Genomic DNA, 6,269 nt, shown 5'->3' on the forward strand with positions numbered 1-6,269 from the left:
TTTTAAGAAGTATTGCAGGAACTCCTGAAGAAACAATTTACTCAATGAAAATAAAACATGTGGAATGGAATTGACTTATTGATATCAGGTAGTGTTAGACTCACACTTGTGCTCATAAATTTCAGAGGCACCTTCATGGTTCAGTTGGTTAAGCATCTGACTCTTGATTTCGGCACAGGCCATGATCTCAGGATTGTGAGATTGAGCCCTGTGTTGGGCTCTGCACTGAATGTGGAGCTTGCTTAAGATTCTCTCTCTTCCCCTCCCTATGCCCCTCTCCCTTGCTCAAGCTCTCTCACTCTCTCTAAAATAATTTTTTAAAAAATTAGAAATACATCTCAGAATATTGTTTGATAATGGGAGAAATAAGTGTAGAATAATTTAGGACTTTGCACTGGATAACTGTCTTTCAAAGTATGGGGCAGAGAATGGGTAGATCAAACTATCTAAAAATAACTAAAAGGCAACAAGTAAAAAAGAAAAAATCATTTCAGGAAAGGAAACTAAAAATATAGGTGTTTTGAGAAAATATAAGTTATTTTGCATTTATTCAGTGTAATACATTCCTCTAAAAGGACGAAAATTATAAAAGTGAGTCAAAACACAAACTCTCTGGTGTTTATAGCAGCTTTATCGACAATTGTCAAATTATGGAAAGAGCCCAAATGTTCATCGACTGAGGAATGGATAAAGAAGATGTGGTGTATACATATGTATATACACATGTATATACACACACACACACACACACACACACACACACACACTAGATTATTCATCCATAAGAAAGAATGAAATATTTGTATTATTATTTTTTAATGTTTTTATTTTTGAGAGAGACAGACAGTGTGAGTGGGGATGAGATACAGGGAGACACAGAATCTGAAGCAGGCTCCAGGCTCCAAGCTGTCAGCACAGAGCCGGAATCAGGGCTCAGACTCACAAACTGTGAGATCATGACCTGAGTCAAAGTTGGTCGCTTAACCCACAGAGCCAATTAGGCGCCTCAAGAAAGAATGAAATCTTAACATTTGCAGCAACGTGGATGGAGCTAGAGGGTATTAGACTAAGTGAAATAAGTTAGTCAGAGAAAGACAAATAGTATATGATTCCAATCATGTAGAATTTAAGAAATGAAACAGGGGCGCCTGGGTGGCGCAGTCGGTTAAGCATCCGACTTCAGCCAGATCACGATCTCGCGGTCCGGGAGTTCGAGCCCCGCGTCAGGCTCTGGGCTGATGGCTCAGAGCCTGGAGCCTGTTTCCGATTCTGTGTCTCCCTCTCTCTCTGCCCCTCCCCCGTTCATGCTCTGTCTCTCTCTGTCCGAAAAATAAATAAACGTTGAAAAAAAAATTAAAAAAAAAAAAAGAAATGAAACAAATGAACACAGGGATAAAAAATAAAGAGAGAGAGAGAGAGAGAGAGGCAAACCAAGAAACAGACTCTTAACTATAGATAACAAACTGATGGTTACTGGTTGGGGAAATAGTTGTTGGGCATTAAGGGGGGCACTTGTTGTAATGAGAATTGGGAGTTGTATGTAAGTGATGAATCACTAAATTCTACACAAGAAACCAATAGCACACTGTGTGTCAACTACCTGGAATTTAAATAAAAATTTAGAGGAAAAAAAACCCAAAATACAAACTCCAGTATATCTTTACACAATTTTTGCCAAAATTAAGTGAGGTAAAACATTAGGAATGTAACCAAACCAAAGGAGAGTTTCTCCAACTCATGCACAGCAAGCCAATAAAAATGGACACCGAGGCTTTGCCTGGAGAAAGAGGCTATTTATTGGTGTAGCACCACCCAGAAGAACAGGGAGACAATGCTCTAAAGTCTTGAACTCGCTGATACCTTGAAAGTGAGGATTTTTAAGGGTAAAATTTGTGGCAGTGGTCCCTGGGAAGGTGGATGCATTGACTGGAGGCCCATGCGGTCATGCTAGCATGCTCTGAGACTTGGGATATGAAAATATATCTTTACTCCTTATGTTGGAGAGCTCATTAGGCATGTCTGATAATTATATCCCTAGGGTGATTCTGGTTAAGTACTTGTCCTACGTACAGGCTCCTTTGAATGATAAGCAGGCGTCTTTACCCGTTGAGCTCAGTGTTCCTTGACCAGCCCCATACCTGGAGCTGATAGAACCTCTGGTGTTCATCCTTCCATCTGAACTGACAAGATGGACGCTGGCTTCAGGAAGAAGGAAATCATTGTATAGAACATTATTTCTACTATTCCATTGGCCTGCCCCTTACTTCCTCCAGATATTTTTGTGTGTCTCCACATCTTTCAGTGTGACCCTATCACTAAAGGTTTCTCTGAGAATAAAGGTTATTTGAAGATAGTAAGTCCAACTGTCTCCATGCTCTCTTCACTTTGCTCTTCCTCACTGCCTTTGTCACCATTGACATCCAGGTACTTCACTGTTATTTCTCTGGTCACCTCTGCTCCCACAATAGAATGATACTTACTACACAGTATTTGCTATTCCTCCAACTGCATGGTCCATCAACTGATGTTCCCAATGGTCTGAAACACTTTTGTCCAAGTACCTACATGACTAACTCTTCCTTCCTTCAAATCTTTGCTCAAATGCCAATGTTTCATTGAAGTCTACCTTGACCACTCTATGTCTGATTGCTTCCTCTTGCCCCTACTCCATCACTTAAGCTGTTTTACATTTTATTTTTTTATTTATTTTTTTTTTCCAACGTTTTTTATTTATTTTTGGGACAGAGAGAGACAGAGCATGAACGGGGGAGGGGCAGAGAGAGAGGGAGACACAGAATCGGAAACAGGCTCCAGGCTCCGAGCCATCAGCCCAGAGCCTGACGCGGGGCTCGAACTCACGGACCACGAGATCGTGACCTGGCTGAAGTCGGACGCTTAACCGACTGCGCCACCCAGGCGCCCCATTTACATTTTATTTTTTTACGGCACTTCTCACCTCCTAACATGTTGTATCACTGATTTTAGTATTTTTGTTTGTTTCCCCCTGCTGAGAATTTACAATCTATAAACACTATAGTTGGTAAGCCAGACTTCCATATCAACATATAAGCCTTTCTTTCCTGGCATATATGAGCTGCTTATACTAATTGATTGCAATTAATCCATAAATATCAATAAATTTACACATTTAACTTAAAAGAGGTCACATTTTCTGCATGCATGCAACACAATTTAAAATTAATATTTGAGGGTTACCTGGGTGACTCAGTCAGTTGAGCATCCAACTTCTGCTCAGGTCATGATCTCACAGCTAGTGAGGTTGAGCCCTGTGTCAGGCTCTGTGCTGACGGCTCAGAGCCTGGAGCCTGCTTCAGATTCTGTGCCTCCCTCTCTCTCTGCCCCAACCCACTCACATTCTGTCTCTGTCTCTCTCAAAAATATATAAACATTAAAAAAATAAAATAAAATTAATATTAAAAAAAGAAAAAAAATGTGTCATTTAGCTTGCAAATTAAAAACACAGACTTTTTAAAATATTGAATTATTATTAGTCAAGTAAGAAATAAAAACGAATATAACTTTACCTTATCTAATAATAGGCCACAATTGGAATAATTAATATCACTACATATAAGTTAAAAGTGAAGTAACACTCAGATTAATAATGCAAATATTAATTTCCTGTATTATTAAACAGATAGCAAAATGTGAATAAAACAAGAAGTCATTACTAGGTGCAGAAGCAAAAACAAACAAAAAATTAATTGAACCTGAAGGGAAGTGGAATTTGCCACTCCCAAAATATGTCTCTTTGGCGTAAGCGTTTTTCTTGTGCTGGTGATTTTTAAGAAATAGTAGACACAACAGAAGCTCTGAAAACTAAATAGAACTCACTGTTTTGTAAAAGACATTTACATTTATAAGGAAAATCTCCATTGATGTAAATGTCTCCCTCTTTGTACCAGGAAGAAGAGAACTAAATCTCTAGAAACTACCAAGAATGGAGAAGGCATGAATTTAAATCTGAATAACGAGCATGCCCTTTTTTTTCTGTGATTTTCCTAGTAACTTCCTACAACTGGCTTCCATCTTTTGTGTTTAACAAGAGATAGTGTTTAAGGTGGTGACTTGGGCCATTTGGGGAGTTAGTTTTCTTGGTCATCTTGTCACCTGAAACTAGGTTCACCTCTTGGTGGGTGTGGAGCCAAAAGATACAACCATGTCAAGGAGTAGAAAGGAAGGATTTTACTTGCAACAAGTAAAATAGAACACTGGGGATATTTCCCTAAACAGTGTCTCCTCAGACAACAAAATTGGGGAAGTTTTAAGCTAAGGGTGCATGCATATTCATGAAGGGGCTGACACAATGGGGGATTCAGCATAGAATTGGGGCAAAAGTCACCTTAAGGTGATAGAGTCTGTCATAGTTGACCAAAGTTGAGTGGGCGGGCAAGAGTCAGTATCATCAATTCCCTGGTTCCAACTGGTCCAGTGTTTGAGGGCTCAAAGAGACTTAAATCCTGCAAAAATAACTCAAAAATATGTTTGGGGTAAGATGTGCTGGTCAGGCATAGATCACAAGATGGCCAGGACCTAAAATAATTTTTCTTATGTTAAGAAAGCTCTCTCTTTTTCTGGGGCCACCTAACTCTTTCTGGTTACAATCTCCCATGTATACAATAAATATGCAAGTTATTACACTTCTGTTTGTTTTTCTTTTGTTAATATGTCTTTTATTATGAGAGGAGGGGGTGTCTCAGCCAAGAATCTAGAAAGGTAGAGGAAAAATTATTTTTCCTTGCCCGTAAGCCTTATAAAATAGGAGAAATAAAATGGTAAAACTTTGATATAAATTGATGTATTTGAACACAAGAAAAAATAGAAATAACTTCTTCACCATCCCAGTCAAAAATTTAGAGCATCCCAAAAGAAAATCACACCATCAGACTCTTCATTGTGTGACTTCTAAGGAAAAAAGACAACTATTTTCTCAAACCTATCATAGCTACATTTAGTCCTTGAACTTTTGTCCTTGGAGACATGCCAAGCAATCTTCCTTAGAAATTGGTCCACAGGGATGACCAAATGTTGCATTATCTTCAGTCCCCAGTACATGAGGTGTCCTGGAATTATCAGGATGACAGGTAAGACATATTCTGCTCTGCTTATGTTCAGAATAGATTCCTGATATTCTTTTTAGAAAAAATTTTCCTGTTTGACCAGGACCTGAACAAAATTTCCAGGTTGATTATTTTTTATTTCAGAATAAAATAAAATGAATGCACTAAAATTTAAAGAGAACTTAAAGAAAACAAATATTATATTACAGAAATTTTCAGCTCAAATGTTTTTCATATTTGATTTGTGAGCAGAACTTGAGGTTGACAAACTGCTAGGCGGATCATGTCGGAAGAAAGGTTTTTTCCCCTCCAACTTTGGTTCACAGTAAGTATTATTCTCTCAAAATTAGAGGTCTTAATTTAGTTGGGATCAAATATAATGGGGACATTATCAGAACAGTATGCATACACATGTCATTTAGACTTTCCCCAAATAATGTCAGGATTTGTGGAATCAGAAATATAGAGTTAGTGGAATCAGGGTCTATGAGTAATGAATATATTTTCAAAATTTTATTTTAAATGTTCAGATTAGGAAAACACACCTTTTGGAAATTAAAACCAATATGGGGTCTACAATTTTAATACACTTAACTAAAGTCCTCTAAGTTTGAAATTTGTCATTTGTATTAAATAATATTGAAAAAAAAGGACACTGAATGATGCTTTAAAATTGCTTTTATATCATCATTTATGATTTATCTAACTTTTTTTCAGGTTTGCTGAAATTAATTATAAACAAGAATATAGTAGTATGAGCATGCTCTCCGGAGTCAATCTAACTTGTAGAATCACAGAGCAGCATTTAATAGCCCTGACTCTGAATAAGTTTCTTGAACTTTTTCTCATATAAAAATGTGGCTAAGAGTAGTAGCACCTGGGGTACAATATGTCACATGGACTAAATACATTAAGAAGCATTTAGAACAGACTGGGCTCATTTTAATTATTCAACATGTTAGCTTTCATTATCTTGTATTCAAAGGTGAATTTATTTCCATTTTTATATTTGGCAATCAAATTAAGATTTTTTTCAGTCATATTTTATAAATCACTCATTACCATCAATTTCTAGAAACACCCCACTAATGTAAATACGCCATGTCATTCACATAAACACGCTTTTTGAAGTCATTCCTGTTAAGGGTCAACTTTGATTTTTTTCACAGTTCAAAGCAGTTGAAAGCT

The sequence above is a fragment of the Lynx canadensis genome, chromosome D1 (genome assembly GCF_007474595.2).
Source record: "Lynx canadensis isolate LIC74 chromosome D1, mLynCan4.pri.v2, whole genome shotgun sequence".
Classification (NCBI taxonomy): Eukaryota; Metazoa; Chordata; class Mammalia; order Carnivora; family Felidae; genus Lynx; species Lynx canadensis.